General features: G+C 40.8%; 1 protein-coding gene across 7 annotated transcripts in view; it reads left to right on the top strand.

The window, feature by feature from the left end:
- Nucleotides 1-10,736: 10,736 nt before the first annotated feature.
- The window catches only part of LOC118936335 (butyrophilin subfamily 2 member A1-like), a 34,711-nt gene continuing 26,366 nt past the window's right edge, over nucleotides 10,737-19,081 (top strand). For 4 of the 7 annotated variants that reach the window (XR_005053236.1, XR_005053237.1, XM_036987911.1 and 1 more), the window contains exon 1: nucleotides 10,737-10,790. The gene's annotated coding sequence lies outside the window, so the exon portion shown is untranslated. The remainder of the gene's footprint in view (nucleotides 10,791-19,081) is intronic. The other 3 variants (XR_005053240.1, XR_005053238.1, XR_005053239.1) reach the window with 1 other exon arrangement.

Raw genomic sequence — 19,081 nt, 5'->3', positions numbered from 1 at the left:
CTCTTTGTGTGTGTGTGTGTGTGTGTGTGTGTGTGTGTGTGTGTGTGTATTATTACTTAGATTTTGGACGTTACCGTTACCATTCCTGTCACAGCATGTTGCATAACATCATCATTCGTACCAAGGAAGGGCAGATCATAAGCCCCAACTCAATTGTTGTACAAAATGGGCACGTAAATAGCCTACTAATAACGAGTTAATTACCATAAAACTCAACAGGATTCAACCTGCCTCTAATTATTCTCTGAGGAACTCTGTCGTTTGGTCTGTCCACAGTAGGATATGCTGACATTTTATCAGTTAAACCACCTCAAGTGGCAATTTAGAATTCATCTCCAATTTAAATGTATATATTGTGTTTTATTCATTGATTCATTGAAAACTAAACTTAGGTTATAGGAAGGATTAATTTAACTAGTTAATTTAAAACTAGGGTTTAATATTTGGTGCAACAAGATGAATAGAGAAACCTTGATTTAACCCAGTTTAAGAGTTAGGACACCCAGTTGACTAGTGAGATTCTCTTCAACCTCGTCTGTAGACATACATAATAAGATAAAAGTCAGAAAACATTCATGTAAACAACATTGTGTTTTCTACTTCTTTAGAAGGTACATAGAATATATATTGGTTTACATAATGTTATTAAAGTGATGATCAAATCAATCAAATGTATTTACATAGCCCTTCGTACATCAGCTGATATCTCAAAGTGCTGTACAGAAACCCAGCCTAAAACCCCAAACAGCAAGCAATGCAGGTGTAGAAGCACGATCTGATCTGAAGACACTACTTACCTAGCTTCCCAGTGAGGAGAGACTGATCCAATAAGATATTCCTCCCTACCAACACCTCTAACCCTAAATGAGTTCAGGGTTCCTCTGTAGAGGAGACTGATCCAATAAATATGTTTCTCCCTACCACCTCTTGACTTCATTCTCAAATGATGATTAATCTTGCTCTAATCATATCTAATCATTTACATCATACTGTATGTACATGTGAATATGTGGAAGTCAGCAAGTCTAGAGTCTATGCAGACAGGTGAGGCATCTATATAATGGCTTATGCCTGTTCCTGTAATAGTGTCAGTTTAACATGTGTTTCTCTGTGACTGGTCCATCAGTGATCCAGGTGTATCAGATTCTACCTCTCGCTAGTCTAGTGGTCCTCTACAGCCTTAACACATCCTGTTCTAGAACATCAACATTAATGTGACTGGTCCATCAGTGATCCAGGTGTATCAGATACTACCTCTCTCTAGTCTAGTGGTCCTCTACAGCCTCAACACATCCTGTTCTAGAACATCAACATTAATGTGACTGGTCCATCAGTGATCCAGGTATATCAGAGACTACCTCTCTCTAGTTTAGTGGTCCTCTACAGCCTTAACACATCCTGTTCTAGAACATCAACATTAATGTGACTGGTCCATCAGTGATCCAGGTGTATCAGATACTACCTCTCTCTAGTCTAGTGGGCCTCTACAGCTTCAACACATCCTGTTCTAGAACATCAATATTAATGTGACTGGTCCATCAGTGATCCAGGTGTATCAGATTCTACCTCTCTCTAGTTTAGTGGTCCTCTACAGCCTCAACACACACATCAACATTAATGTGACTGGTCCATCAGTGATCCAGGTGTATCAGATTCTACCTCTCTCTAGTCTAGTGGGCCTCTATAGCCTCAACACATCCTGTTCTAGAACATCAATCTATGGTCTGAAGACACCGTGATATGAAGGATACTACTTACCCAGTTTACTGGTGAAAACCTTTTCAATCTCATCTGTAGACATGTATTTTTTATATATATTTTGTTATTTAACTAGGCAAGTCAGTGAAGAACAAATTCTTATTTACAATGACAGCCTACTTGGAAAGCCCCAAAACCCTGGGCCAACATGTCGACTCAAGCATAAATACCTTTTAAAAGTCTGTCATCTGTGTTATAACACGCCTTGAATTGAATCCCGGCCCTTGTCTCATACCACTGTTCCAACATCAGAAGGAACAACTAGGGCCAATCAGAAGCTGAAACAATAACAAAGTGTGATCCCTGTTGTCTTGGTAATAAGCTGAGGGAGGGGCTGACCATCCATGATATCAACTAGAGTTTTGTATATGTTTTAGACTGTATAGTGTTACTTAACATTTACTTAGTTTACAAACATTGAGATAAAAAAGGTTAAATTTGGGGTTCTGATGGGGTACAACCGTTAAACTACGCTCTTTAATAATTAATAAGTTATATTCTTCAGGAATCAATGGGTAGATATAATTCATACGTGTACAAAAATGAATGTAGCAACTACCGGTTGCCCGTTTGTGCTCAGCAAAAAAATAACCATAAAATGGTTGACATAAATCTAGTAAAGTGATGATCGGAAGACACCCACCCCTCTCTTACTTGAGGACATCTATACATATGTAGAATAGATGGAAGACAGTGAGAACATCATTAACATGAACACTAGAAAATGTTGTCTCTCTCTGAGACTCCTTGTCTCATGTCATTTTTCCAACATCAGATAAAAAGTCAGGAAATATTAATATGAACAACGTGATGTGTTTTCTACTTTCTCTTTCAGAATAGATATTGGTTCTAATAATGTTAGCAAAGTGATGATCTTTAGGCACTACTTACTCCTCTCCTCCCTGATGTCATCTGTAAACATGTAGAGTAGAAGGAAGACAGTGAGAACATCATTAACATGAACACTGTGTCACGTCTACTCCTGCTCCTCCCCTCCGGCGTGCGGTGTCTTCGGAATACTAACCACCGGTCCTGGGAATCGTCATCATGCACACCTGGCACTCATCATTATGCTCACCTGGCACTCATCATTATGCCACCTGGCACTCATCATTATGCACACCTGGCACTCATCATTATGCACACCTGGCACTCATCATTATGCTCACCTGGCACTCATCATTATGCTCACCTGGCACTCATCATTATGCACACCTGGCACTCATCATTATGCTCACCTGGCACTCATCATTATGCACACCTGGCACTCATCATTATGCTCACCTGGCACTCATCATTATGCACACCTGGCGCTCATCATTATGCACACCTGGCACTCATCATTATGCTCACCTGGCACTCATCATTATGCACACCTGGCACTCATCATTATGCTCACCTGGCACTCATCATTATGCTCACCTGGCACTCATCATTATGCTCAACTGGCACTCATCATTATGCTCACCTGGCACTCATCATTATGCCCACCTGGCACTCATCATTATGTTCACCTGGCACTCATCATTATGCTCACCTGGCACTCATCATTATGCTCACCTGGCACTCATCATTATGCTCACCTGGCACTCATCATTATGTCCACCTGGCACTCATCATTATCCTCACCTGGCACTCATCATTATGCACACCTGGCACTCATCATTATGCTCACCTGGCACTCATCATTATGCTCACCTGGCACTCATCATTATGCCCACCTGGCACTTTTCATTATGCTCACCTGGCACTCATCGTTATGATTCACACCTGGACCTCTTTACCTCCCCTTTATAGGTCCCTTCTTTTTGTTCATTCCTCAGTTGGTATTGCACCTGTGTTCAGTTTACCTCACTTCTGTTATACTGTCTTGTTGCATGTTTGTTGTTTTCATTAAACCTTTTACCTGCTTCTTGACTCACGGCGTCATCGTTACAAAATACCAACTCCAACAATGGAAGCAGCAGGAAAATCGGATATCTCTCAGACGATCAACGAACAGGGCTACCTTCTGCGTCAGAACCATGGCCAGCTGGCACAACTAGGGACGGCCATGGAAGAGGTCCTTCACAGTTTGCAGCGTCACTAACATTCCCGGGAGGCGCAGCATCCTACTCGTGGAGGATACTGTAGAACCAGCCTACCCAGTGAGCCAGCCCAACAGCCCATTCAGCAACCCTCTCAGGTCCTCCGATGCCCATTTATCACTCCCTGAAAAATATGACGGTACCCCATCCAAATGCTGTGGTTTTCCACTTCAGTGCACCCTTTACTTTACACACCAGATGGGAGCCCCACCACCGAAAGGGTCTAAGGTTGCCATGGTTATTTCTCTGCTGACGGGGCGGGCATTGGAATGGGCTACGGCCATCTGGGAGAGAGGAGAGGAGGAGCTAAATTCATATGAAGGGTTCATGGCTCTGTTCAAATGTATCTTTGATCAACCCCCGGAGGGCAGAGAGGGAGGTGAGCGTCTACTTCAACTATGGCAGGGGGATCAGACGGCTGCTGAGTACGCACTCACCTGCCGGACAGTAGCAGCATCCAATGGATGGAATTATCCGGCGCTTCGCACGCTATTTAGAAGAGGTCTGCTCGAGGAGGTCCAGACGGAATTGGCCTATCGAGACGACAACCTTACCCTGGACACACTCATTGCGATAGCCATCCATCTGGATAACCTTCTCCAGTAGTGTCGGAATTCTCATTGCTTCTCTCCCCCCTTCGGCGAACACTCGGAATCAGAGCCTGAACCCATGGAGGTAGGGGTCACACACCTCCCCGCGGTAGAGCGCTGCAGACGGATACAACCGGGGCTCTGTATGTACTGTGGTCAAGGAATGTCCGAATCCGGGATCTACTAGAACAGAAGGACAGTCACATGATCTGCCGTCGCCTGGGCCAGGAGTGAGTATTCCATCTTCATCACTTCCTGTTAGGCACTTTTTGGTGTCCATCTCGTTGGTTGACTGTCCCTCATGTCCTGTGTCAACAGCTTTAGTGGATTCTGGTGCCGCGGGGAATTTTATGGATCAGACCCTTGCCTCCTCTCTCAATATTACTTCATACCCACTCTCCTCTCCTTTTCCGGAACCATTACACACATCACTCAACTGCTCACCCTCACCGTGGAGTCCAATCATCAGGAGAATATCCCCTTCTTCATCACCAGTGCACCAGTTCACAAGATCATCCTTGCCTTCAACACCATAACCCCACCATTTCATGGTTGAGGATGAGAATCACAGACTGGTCACCTGAATGCCGGAGGACCTGCTTCCCTGTGATTCCATGTCGCTTGAGTCCTTTGGTTGCCCTTCAGCCCAACATCCCGGAGGTGTACCAGGATCTGAGGGAGGTATTCTCCAAGACCCAGGCCACCTGTCTCCCTCCTCATTGCCCCTGGGACTGTGCCATTAACCTGCTTTCTGATGCAACACCCCCTCGCAGACGCATCTACCCTCTGTCTGTAGCTGAGACCCAGGCTATGGAGGGTTACATTCAGGAGGCGCTCCAACAGGGGTTAATCTGCACGCCCACTTCCCCTGCATCGGCTGGTTTCTTCTTTGTGGCCAAGAAGGATGGAGGATTACGGCCTTGCATTTATTACAGAGGACTCAAATGAAGTTACGAAGAAGTATTGCTACCCCCTCCCGTTGGTGCCGTCTGCCATCGAGCAGCTCCGTGGGGCCTGGTTCTTCACGAAACTGTACCTGCGGACTGCCTACAATCTCATCCGCATTTGGGAGGGGGATGAGTGGAAGATGGCGTTCAGCACAATTTCTGGTCACTCCGAGTACTTGGTGATGCCCTTTAGCTTAGCCAATGCTCCATCAGTGGTCCAGGCATTCATCAACGAGGTGTTCAGGGACATGCTCAGACGACAGGTGAATGTATATATTGATGACATCTTAATCTACTCGGTTAATCTGGTGGATCCCATCACACACGTCCCAGCAGTCCTGGAACGCCTCCTTGCTCATCTCGTGTTCGTCAAGGCTGAGAAGTGTCAATTCCATCAGAGGGCGGTCTCCTTCTTGGGTTACCAAATCAGCCCGCAGGGAGTGAAGATGAACGACGAGAAGGTAGATACAGTCAGGTCATGGCCAGTCCCAACCACCATTAAAGGGATACAACGTTTTTGGGGGTTTGCCAACATCTGCCATTGTTTCATCAGGAATTTCAGCTCTGTTGCCGCTCCTCTCACCTCTCTCCTTAAAGGAGGCATCCGTAGGTTAGTGTGAGGTCCAGCAGCTTATGAAGCCTTCCGTCTTATGGGACGTTTCACCTCGGCCCCAGTGCTGAGATCCAGATCCCACAATATCCTGTGTGGTGGAGGTGGACGCTTTCGAGGTAGGCGTGGGGGCAGTTTTGTCTCAACAACAGGGGAACCCACAGAAGTTGTACCCATGTCAACTATCAACTCCTGTTCCTATGTGGCCAAACCAAGTCTCCCCGGAATGCTCCAGCAGGGAAGCTCCTACCGCTTCCTGTGCCTCTGCGACCCTGGTCTCCTCTATCCATTGTCTTTGTAACCAATCTCCCCTTCTCTGATCATTTCACCACCATTCTGGTGGTGGTGGATCAATTTGCGAAGTAATTTTGTTTAATTCCTCTTCCTGGTCTTGTCACTACTCTCCTGGTCGATGAGGCACTCTTCCAGCAGGTCTTCTGGCATTATGGCCTTCCGGAGGACATCATCTCCAACCGTGGCCCCCAATTCACATCACGAGAATGGAGGGCCTTCATGGAGAAGCTCGGGGTCACAGTCAGCCTCACTTCCGGGTATAGGCCTCAGTCCAACGGGCAGGTGGAGAGGATGAACCAGGACCTGGGGATGTTCCTGAGGAGTAACTGTCTGGACCGGCAGGGTGAGTGGGCACGATTCCTTCCCTGGGCAGAGTACACCCAGAATTTGCTGCGACACTCCTCCACTGGGTTGACCCCCTTCCAGTGTGTTCTGGGTTTTCAGCTGACCCTGGCTCTGTGGACTCCTGCGGTTGATGCAAGAAACTGAGCCCCCGGTTTGTGGGGCCGTTCAAGGTTCTCCGGAGTGTCAACGAGGTGACGTATACACTACCGTTCAAATGTTTGGGGTCACATAGAAATGTCCTTGTTTTTTAAAGAAAAGCATATTTTTTTGTCCATTAAAATAACATCAAATTGATCAGAAATACAGTGTAGACATTGTTATTGTTAAATGACTATTGTAGCTGAAAACGGCAGATTTTTTATGTAACATCTACATAGGCGTACAGAGGCCCATTATCAGCAACCATCACTCCTGTGTTCCAATGGCACGTTGTGTTAGTTAATCCCAGTTTATCATTCTAATTGATCATTAGAAAACTCTTCTGCAATTATGTTAGCACAGCTGAAAACTGTTGTTCTGATTAAAGAAGAAATAAAACTGGCCTTCTTTAGACTAGTTGAGTATCTAGAGCATCAGCAGTCAGAGCAGCTCACAGATCACTGCACTTGCACATAGCCCATCTGTAAATAGCCCATCCAACTACCTCATCCCCATACTGTTATTTATTTTGCTCTTTTGCACCCCAGTATCTGTATTTGCACATTCATCTTCTGCACATCTATCACTCCAGTGTTGAATTGCTGTGTTGTAATAACTTCAACCACTATGGCCTATTTATTGCCTTTACCTCCCTTATCTTACCTCATTTGCACACACTGTATATATACTTTTCTATTGTATGTTTGTTTATTCCATGTGTTACTCTGTGTTGTTGTTTGTGTCGCACTGCTTTGCTTTATCTTGGCCAGGTCGCAGTTGTAAATGAGAACTTGTTCTCAACTAGCCTACCTGGTTAAATAAAGGTGAAATAAAAAAATAAAAATCAGCATCTGTGGGTTCAATTATAGGCTCAAAATGGCCAGAAACAAAGACTTTTCCTCTGAAACTCGTCAGTCTATTCTTGTTCTGAGAAATTAAGGCTATTCCATGTGAGAAATTGCCAAGAAACTGAAGATCTCGTACAACGCTGTGTTTTACTCCCTTCACATAACAGAGCAAACTGGCTCTAACCAGAATAGAAAGAGGAGTGGGAGGCTAGTTTGAGAAACAGACACCTCACAAGTCCTCAACTGTTTCATTCAATAGTACCCGCAAAACACCATTCTCAAAATCAACAGTGAAGAGGAGACTCCGGGATGCTGGACTTCTAGGCAGAGTTGCAAAGAAAAAGCCATATCTCAGACTGGACAAAAAAAAGGATTAAGATGGGCAAAAGAACACAGACAATGGACAGAGGAACTCTGGTAATCTGGCAGTGGCTTCTGATTAAATAACATTTTCACAGAACCGCTTGTTGCAATTTTAATTAAGCTCTCTTGTTCAGATTTTGGTAAGTGAACTGGAGGCAGGGCATGGAGGAAGGTCCTTGTTAATGCAGACAGAGAGGAGCTCCAAATTCTAAATCACAGCCTCAATTGCATTAATCACATTTGCATTTGGCGTACCCCTGATGGCATTGCGCCGTATCCCCCAGTTTGGGAATATCTGCTGTAGATAGATAAATTCTCCACTAGGAGGTGCTGGTCAGCCTGTTGTTTTTTTCTTCTGATAATGGATATAACTTTGAAAATCTGACCTTGTTTTCATGGTAAAAATGTTGTCTATGTTAAAATTTGGTTACCAAGATGACATAATCCTGCGGTTGAAATTTCACCCTCAAAACAGTTGACTGTCTAATGTATTTTCTACGTAGATTCCACGTCACAACACATTGGCAAATTATGTTGAATTCATATCCCAAATGGATACCTCTCTCTAGTCTAATGGAACTCTACAGCCTCAACACATCCTCTTTAAGAACATAATTATATGGCCTGAATACACTGGGATATGAAGGACACTACTTACCCAGTTGTCCAGTGAGATCTCATCTGTAGACATAGATGGTGCCTATAGAGCAGGACAGCAGCAGAGAATGTCCTCTCCACACTTGCAGAGCCACTGGGGATGCGAAATAGCTTTTTGGCCCCTCTTGCCAGGCTGGGCAGAGATGAAGTGTTATTGTTGTTTATTTTTCTATGGGTAGGTCTAAAGGCTTTTAGGCTGAATAACCCAATCAAGGTGGGGGAATATAGGAATATGCCAGGCTTATTAATCCAAAATCTTTTATGACCTATTGTATAGATAATAGAACAACTTGATTTAGCACCTGTGTGTTTTATCAGTTTCTTTATGAACATATTCAGTGAACTCCATAACCGTAAGCAAGGCGCTATAGGTAGCAGCACACGAGTAGACTACAAATGCATGCTGGGCCGGGCCCTGAGCTACTGAAGTGAGTTCTACTGGAGTGAAATTGGAGCTGGCTAAAAGACAGATGCTCCAGCCTTTGGGAATCTAGTTCTCCACACTCCAGTCAAATTGTTCACGCTACGTTCCTCTCTCCAGTCCACTCATGCTCTGATTTAGCCCATCCATGCTACATACAGTGTGCGGTGCTGTTCCGTTCCTGTGCATCTCCAGCGTTATTAAACCACCTCAACTGGAATCCTACCTGTCTGACATCTGTGTCCTTACTAGTGTAACAGTATAACTTTAGACCGTCCCCTCGCCCATACCCGGGCACGAACCAGGGACCCTCTGCACACATCAACAACAGTCACCCTCGAAGCATCGTTACCCATCGCTCCACAAAAGCCTCGGCTTCAAGGTCAAGGTCTCAGAGAAAGTGACGTCACCGATTGAAATGCTATTTAGCGCGCACCGCTAACTAAGCTAGCCGTTTCACATCCGTTACACTAGCACACGGGAGAGAACACATGAAGTCAAATCTAACCTAAAGAATACACAGTCCACCAAGTCCTCACTTACAACTCATAACAACCTAAGCATTACGAAACTTCAAATAAGCCTCACGTGTAACAAAATAGCAATTGATGTTTATCTTGACTAGCCTGCAATCGACACTCTCGTATCGCCCATATACAAAACTCATCACCTCCTTAATAATTAAGTATCTGCTTAACATAAACAGATTTTGTCCATAGATAGTTCTGAAAGAGCGGCATGGCCCATTGGAGCTACCACATCACAAAGTCCAAACCCAAGCGTATTTCTACAATTTGTCTTCTTAAAATGTGATTTTAAACCAAACCTAAACCTCACTTCATAACCTTATGCCTAACTCTAATCTCGAATTAAGACCAAAAAGCAATTTGTTGTTGTTGTTGTAATACATTTTCAAGACAGACCACTTTGTGGCTGTGCTATCTAGTGGAAACCCATAGGCTATGTTACACCGTGCTTCGAGGACTGAAAGGCTCATTTAATTTTCACTCTCCACACCTTTTTCTTTTCCCACGCGCTGTAAAGACAGTGAAGATATTTGTAAATACAGTTAAAAGTGGTTTATGTTAAGGATTTCCTTGTCAGTAATCCTTAAAAAAATACAAAAATAAAGCAGAGCTCTATAGCATAGTTAGGCCAATCATAGTGAATCATGAAACGTTGAACATCCTGTGAAATGGAAAACTGTAAATTGCCATGTTGTATTTTCTAAGGTATTAATTTGATAATAAAAAAAAGTACTATCAAACCACTTCAAATGTTTTTATTTTATTATAGACAAAGAAATGTTAATTGGAATTAAGCTACTGTATAATCACTCTTATCTGTTGATTTTCAAATTAAATGGACCATAGTACTGTAGTCAAGTTTACTGGTTAACATCTGTTCTTGAACCATCAACCATAACAAAGAACCCTTGAAGAAACCTCTTTTATAACTGTATAATGTTACAGTTGGTGGCCAACCTGTAAAAACAAAGGCTGTCCTTCTCCTCTCTACCTAACTTCCCCTGACAATCTTACCTGAGTTTTCCCTCAGAGCCCTGCCATTTCCAACCAATCAGAGCGTTTGGAAATGTATATATGAACACTGCACCAGCCCACTCAGGTCAGAGCGTTATCGTCGTCTGATGGGAGAGGACGCGTGTTTCTGAGGACTTTTTATTGTCGATAGTAACAAAAAAAACGTCTGAACATTGCGCGTGCATCGAATTGTAAGTTGTAGGGTGGGGGAGTTATTGTTTTTTTTACATGCTGTGTAATAAGAGGTCATTACCACTAATTACTTCATGTTACTTTGATTGGTTTCAGCCAAATCAAAATCCGATTTGTATTGTTCACATACACATATTTAGCTGATGTTATTGCATCTGTAGTGAAATTATTGTGTTCCAACAGTATCTACAACAGTGAAGTAGTATATAACAACAGTTCACCACAATACACACACATCTAAAAGTAAAATAATGGAATTAAGAAATATATAAATATTAGGATGAGCAATGTCGGAGTTGCATCGACTAAAATACAGTAGATTAGAATACAGTACATACATATGAAATGAGTAAAGCAGTACGTAAACATCATTGAAGTGACTAGTGTTCCATTGTTAAATTGACCTGTGATTCCATGTCTATGTATATGGGGCAGCAGCCTCTAAGGTGCAGGGTTGAGTAACCGGGTGGTAGCCAGCTAGTGATGGCTATTTAACAGTCTGATGACCTTGAGATAGAAGCTGTTTTTCAGTCTTTCGGTCTCAGCTTTGATGCACCTGTACTGACCTTGTCTTCTGGATGGTAGCGGGGTGAACAGGCCGTAGCTCGGGTGGTTGTTGTGCTTGATGATCTTTTTGGCCTTCCTGTGACATCGGGTGCTGTAGGTGTCTTGGAGGGCAGGCAGTGTGCCCCCGGTGATGCTTTGGGCAGACCTCACCACCCTCTGGAGAGCCACTGTGGTTGCGGGCGGTGCAGTTGCCGTACCAGGCGGTGATACAGCCCGACAGGATGCTCTCAATTGTGCATCTGTAAAAGTTTGTGAGGGTCTTAGGGGCCAAGATTAATTTCTTCAGCCTCCTGAGGTTGACGAGGCGCAGTTGCACCTTCTTCACCACACTATCTGTTAGGGATGCCCTATTCCCTATATATAGTGCACTACTATGGGCCCTGGTCAAAAGTAGTGCACAAAATAGGGGATAGGGTACCATTTGGGATAGGGATGCACGATATATCGGTAAGCACATCGGAATCGGACGATATTAGCTAAAAATGCCAACATCGGCATCGGCTTGATGTATAGTTCAACGTCGATGTGAAAAACCGATGTCAAAGCTGGAGTGCATACCTACAGTATATAACGTAGGTAGATGACGTACATACCTACAGTATATAACGTAGGTAGATGATGTACATACCTACAGTATATAACGTAGGTAGATGACGTACATACCTATATAACGTAGGTAGATGATGTACATACCTACAGTATATAACATAGGTAGATGACGTACATACCTATATAACGTAGGTAGATGATGTACATACCTACAGTATATAACGTAGGTAGATGATGTACATACCTACAGTATATAACGTAGGTAGATGACGTACATACCTACAGTATATAACGTAGGTAGATGATGTACATACCTACAGTATATAACGTAGGTAGATGACGTACATACCTATATAACGTAGGTAGATGACGTACATACCTATATAACGTAGGTAGATGACGTACATACCTACAGTATATAACGTAGGTAGATGATGTACATACCTACAGTATATAACGTAGGTAGATGATGTACATACCTACAGTATATAACGTAGGTAGATGACGTACATACCTACAGTATATAACGTAGGTAGATGATGTACATACCTACAGTATATAACGTAGGTAGATGACGTACATACCTACAGTATATAACGTAGGTAGATGACGTACATACCTATATAACGTAGGTAGATGACGTACATACCTATATAACGTAGGTAGATGATGTACATACCTACATAACGTAGGTAGATGATGTACATACCTACAGTATATAACGTAGGTAGATGACGTACATACCTACAGTATATAACGTAGGTAGATGACGTACATACCTATATAACGTAGGTAGATGACGTACATACCTATATAACGTAGGTAGATGATGTACATACCTACATAACGTAGGTAGATGATGTACATACCTACAGTATATAACGTAGGTAGATGATGTACATACCTACAGTATATAACGTAGGTAGATGACGTACATACCTACAGTATATAACGTAGGTAGATGACGTACATACCTACAGTATATAACGTAGGTAGATGAGGTGCATACCTACAGTATATAACGTAGGTAGATGATGTACATACCTACAGTATATAACGTAGGTAGATGAGGTGCATACCTACAGTATATAACGTAGGTAGAACGTACATACCTACAGTATATAACGTAGGTAGATGAGGTGCATACCTATATAACGTAGGTAGATGATGTACATACCTACAGTATATAACGTAGGTAGATGATGTACATACCTACAGTACATAACGTAGGTAGATGAGGTGCATACCTACAGTATATAACGTAGGTAGATGACGTACATACCTATATAACGTAGGTAGATGATGTACATACCTACAGTATATAACGTAGGTAGATGATGTACATACCTACAGTATATAACGTAGGTAGATGATGTACATACCTACAGTATATAACGTAGGTAGATGACGTACATACCTACAGTATATAACGTAGGTAGATGACGTACATACCTATATAACGTAGGTAGATGACGTACATACCTAGAGTATATAACGTAGGTAGATGATGTGCATACCTACAGTATATAACGTAGGTAGATGATGTACATACCTACAGTATATAACGTAGGTAGATGACGTACATACCTACAGTATATAACGTAGGTAGATGACGTACATACCTATATAACGTAGGTAGATGACGTACATACCTAGAGTTTATAACGTAGGTAGATGATGTACATACCTATATAACGTAGGTAGATGATGTACATACCTACAGTATATAACGTAGGTAGATGACGTACATACCTATATAACGTAGGTAGATGACGTACATACCTAGAGTATATAACGTAGGTAGATGATGTACATACCTATATAACGTAGGTAGATGACGTACATACCTATATAACGTAGGTAGATGATGTACATACCTACAGTATATAACGTAGGTAGATGACGTACATACCTATATAACGTAGGTAGATGACGTACATACCTATATAACGTAGGTAGATGACGTACATACCTAGAGTATATAACGTAGGTAGATGATGTACATACCTACAGTATATAACGTAGGTAGATGACGTACATACCTACAGTATATAACGTAGGTAGATGACGTACATACCTACAGTATATAACGTAGGTAGATGATGTACATACCTACAGTATATAACGTAGGTAGATGACGTACATACCTACAGTATATAACGTAGGTAGATGACGTACATACCTACAGTATATAACGTAGGTAGATGATGTACATACCTACAGTATATAACGTAGGTAGATGACGTACATACCTACAGTATATAACGTAGGTAGATGATGTACATACCTACAGTATATAACGTAGGTAGATGATGTACATACCTACAGTATATAACGTAGGTAGATGACGTACATACCTATATAACGTAGGTAGATGATGTACATACCTACAGTATATAACGTAGGTAGATGACGTACATACCTACAGTATATAACGTAGGTAGATGATGTACATACCTACAGTATATAACGTAGGTAGATGACGTACATACCTACAGTATATAACGTAGGTAGATGACGTACATACCTATATAACGTAGGTAGATGATGTGCATACCTACAGTATATAACGTAGGTAGATGATGTACATACCTACAGTATATAACGTAGGTAGATGACGTACATACCTACAGTATATAACGTAGGTAGATGATGTACATACCTACAGTATATAACGTAGGTAGATGATGTACATACCTACAGTATATAACGTAGGTAGATGATGTACATACCTACATAACGTAGGTAGATGATGTACATACCTACAGTATATAACGTAGGTAGATGACGTACATACCTACAGTATATAACGTAGGTAGATGACGTACATACCTACAGTATATAACGTAGGTAGATGATGTACATACCTACAGTATATAACGTAGGTAGATGATGTACATACCTACAGTATATAACGTAGGTAGATGACGTACATACCTATATAACGTAGGTAGATGATGTACATACCTACAGTATATAACGTAGGTAGATGACGTACATACCTACAGTATATAACGTAGGTAGATGATGTACATACCTACAGTATATAACGTAGGTAGATGATGTACATACCTACAGTATATAACGTAGGTAGATGATGTACATACCTACAGTATATAACGTAGGTAGATGATGTACATACCTACAGTATATAACGTAGGTAGATGACGTACATACCTACAGTATATAACGTAGGTAGATGATGTACATACCTACATAACGTAGGTAGATGATGTACATACCTACAGTATATAACGTAGGTAGATGACGTACATACCTACAGTATATAACGTAGGTAGATGACGTACATACCTACAGTATATAACGTAGGTAGATGATGTACATACCTACAGTATATAACGTAGGTAGATGATGTACATACCTACAGTATATAACGTAGGTAGATGACGTACATACCTATATAACGTAGGTAGATGATGTACATACCTACAGTATATAACGTAGGTAGATGACGTACATACCTACAGTATATAACGTAGGTAGATGACGTACATACCTACAGTATATAACGTCGGTAGATGATGTACATACCTACAGTATATAACGTAGGTAGATGATGTACATACCTATATAACGTAGGTAGATGACGTACATACCTATATAACGTAGGTAGATGATGTACATACCTACAGTATATAACGTAGGTAGATGATGTACATACCTACAGTATATAACGTAGGTAGATGATGTACATACCTACAGTATATAACGTAGGTAGATGACGTACATACCTACAGTATATAACGTAGGTAGATGACGTACATACCTACAGTATATAACGTAGGTAGATGATGTACATACCTATATAATGTAGATAGATGATGTACATACCTACAGTATATAACGTAGGTAGATGACGTACATACCTACATAACGTAGGTAGATGATGTACATACCTATATAACGTAGGTAGATGATGTACATACCTACAGTATATAACGTAGGTAGATGACGTACATACCTATATAACGTAGGTAGAACGTACATACCTTTATAACGTAGGTAGATGATGTGCATACCTACAGTATATAACGTAGGTAGATGACGTGCATACCTACAGTATATAACGTAGGTAGATGAGGTACATACCTATATAACATCAGGTAGATGACGTACATACCTACAGTATATAACGTAGGTAGATGACGTACATACCTATATAACGTAGGTAGATGATGTACATACCTACAGTATATAACGTAGGTAGATGATGTACATACCTACAGTATATAACGTAGGTAGATGACGTACATACCTACAGTATATAACGTAGGTAGATGATGTACATACCTACAGTATATAACGTAGGTAGATGATGTACATACCTATATAACGTAGGTAGATGACGTGCATACCTACAGTATATAACGTAGGTAGATGATGTACATACCTACAGTATATAACGTAGGTAGATGATGTACATACCTATATAACGTAGGTAGATGATGTACATTCCTACAGTATATAACGTAGGTAGATGACGTACATACCTACAGTATATAACGTAGGTAGATGATGTACATACCTACAGTATATAACGTAGGTAGATGACGTACATACCTACAGTATATAACGTAGGTAGATGATGTACATACCTACAGTATATAACGTAGGTAGATGATGTACATACCTACAGTATATAACGTAGGTAGATGACGTACATACCTACAGTATATAACGTAGGTAGATGATGTACATACCTACAGTATATAACGTAGGTAGATGACGTACATACCTATATAACGTAGGTAGATGATGTACATACCTACAGTATATAACGTAGGTAGATGACGTACATACCTACAGTATATAACGTAGGTAGATGATGTACATACCTACAGTATATAACGTAGGTAGATGATGTACATACCTACAGTATATAACGTAGGTAGATGACGTACATACCTATATAACGTAGGTAGATGATGTACATACCTACAGTATATAACGTAGGTAGATGACGTACATACCTACAGTATATAACGTAGGTAGATGATGTACATACCTACAGTATATAACGTAGGTAGATGACGTACATACCTACAGTATATAACGTAGGTAGATGATGTACATACCTACAGTATATAACGTAGGTAGATGATGTACATACCTACAGTATATAACGTAGGTAGATGATGTACATACCTACAGTATATAACGTAGGTAGATGATGTACATACCTACAGTATATAACGTAGGTAGATGATGTACATACCTACAGTATATAACGTAGGTAGATGACGTACATACCTACAGTATATAACGTAGGTAGATGACGTACATACCTACAGTATATAACGTAGGTAGATGATGTACATACCTACAGTATATAACGTAGGTAGATGATGTACATACCTACAGTTTATAACGTAGGTAGATGACGTACATACCTATATAACGTAGGTAGATGATGTACATACCTACAGTATATAACGTAGGTAGATGACGTACATACCTACAGTATATAACGTAGGTAGATGACGTACATACCTACAGTATATAACGTAGGTAGATGATGTACATACCTACAGTATATAACGTAGGTAGATGATGTACATACCTACAGTATATAACGTAGGTAGATGATGTACATACCTACAGTATATAACGTAGGTAGATGATGTACATACCTACAGTATATAACGTAGGTAGATGACGTACATACCTATATAACGTAGGTAGATGACGTACATACCTATATAACGTAGGTAGATGATGTACATACCTACAGTATATAACGTAGGTAGATGATGTACATACCTACAGTATATAACGTAGGTAGATGATGTACATACCTACAGTATATAACGTAGGTAGATGATGTACATACCTACAGTATATAACGTAGGTAGATGACGTACATACCTATATAACGTAGGTAGATGATGTACATACCTACAGTATATAACGTAGGTAGATGATGTACATACCTATATAACGTAGGTAGATGACGTACATACCTACAGTATATAACGTAGGTAGATGATGTACATACCTACAGTATATAACGTAGGTAGATGATGTACATACCTATATAACGTAGGTAGATGACGTGCATACCTACAGTATATAACGTAGGTAGATGACGTACATACCTATATAACGTGAGGTAGATGACATACATACCTATATAACGTAGGTAGATGATGTGCATACCTACAGTATATAACGTAGGTAGATGACGTACATACCTATATAACGTAGGTAGATGATGTACATACCTATATAACGTAGGTAGATGATGTACATACCTATATAACGTAGGTAGATGATGTACATACCTATATAACGTAGGTAGATGATGTACATACCTATATAACGTAGGTAGATGACGTACATACCTATATAACGTAGGTAGATGACCTACATACCTATATAACGTAGGTAGATGATGTACATACCTATATAACGTAGGTAGATGACGTGCATACCTATATAACGTAGGTAGATGATGTACATACCTATATAACGTAGGTAGATGATGTGCATACCTATATAACATAGGTAGATGACGTGCATACCTACAGTATATAACGTAGGTAGATGACGTACATACCTATATAACGTAGGTAGATGACGTACATACCTATATAACGTAGGTAGATGACGTGCATACCTACAGTATATAACGTAGGTAGATGACGTACATACCTATATAACGTAGGTAGATAATGTACATACCTATATAACGTAGGTAGATGATGTGCATACCTATATAACGTAGGTAGATGATGTACATACCTATATAACGTAGGTAGATGATGTACATACCTATATAACGTAGGTAGATGATGTACATACCTATATAACGTAGGTAGATGATGTGCATACCTATATAATGGAGGTAGATGATGTACATACCTATATAACGTAGGTAGATGATGTACATACCTATATAACGTAGGTAGATGATGTACATACCTATATAACGTAGGTAGATGATGTACATACCTACATAACGTAGGTAGATGATGTACATACCTATATAACGTAGGTAGATGACGTGCATACCTACAGTATATAATGTAGGTATGTACATCATCTACCTACGTTATATAGGTATGTACGTCATCTACCTACGTTATATAGGTATGTACATCATTTTCAAAAAAGTTAATTTTCAAAATGACATGCTGTTGGTTTCCTCTCCTTT

This window comes from Oncorhynchus mykiss, chromosome 1 (genome assembly GCF_013265735.2).
Source record: "Oncorhynchus mykiss isolate Arlee chromosome 1, USDA_OmykA_1.1, whole genome shotgun sequence".
NCBI lineage: Eukaryota > Metazoa > Chordata > Actinopteri > Salmoniformes > Salmonidae > Oncorhynchus > Oncorhynchus mykiss.
This window is presented reverse-complemented; position numbering and strand designations above follow the sequence as displayed.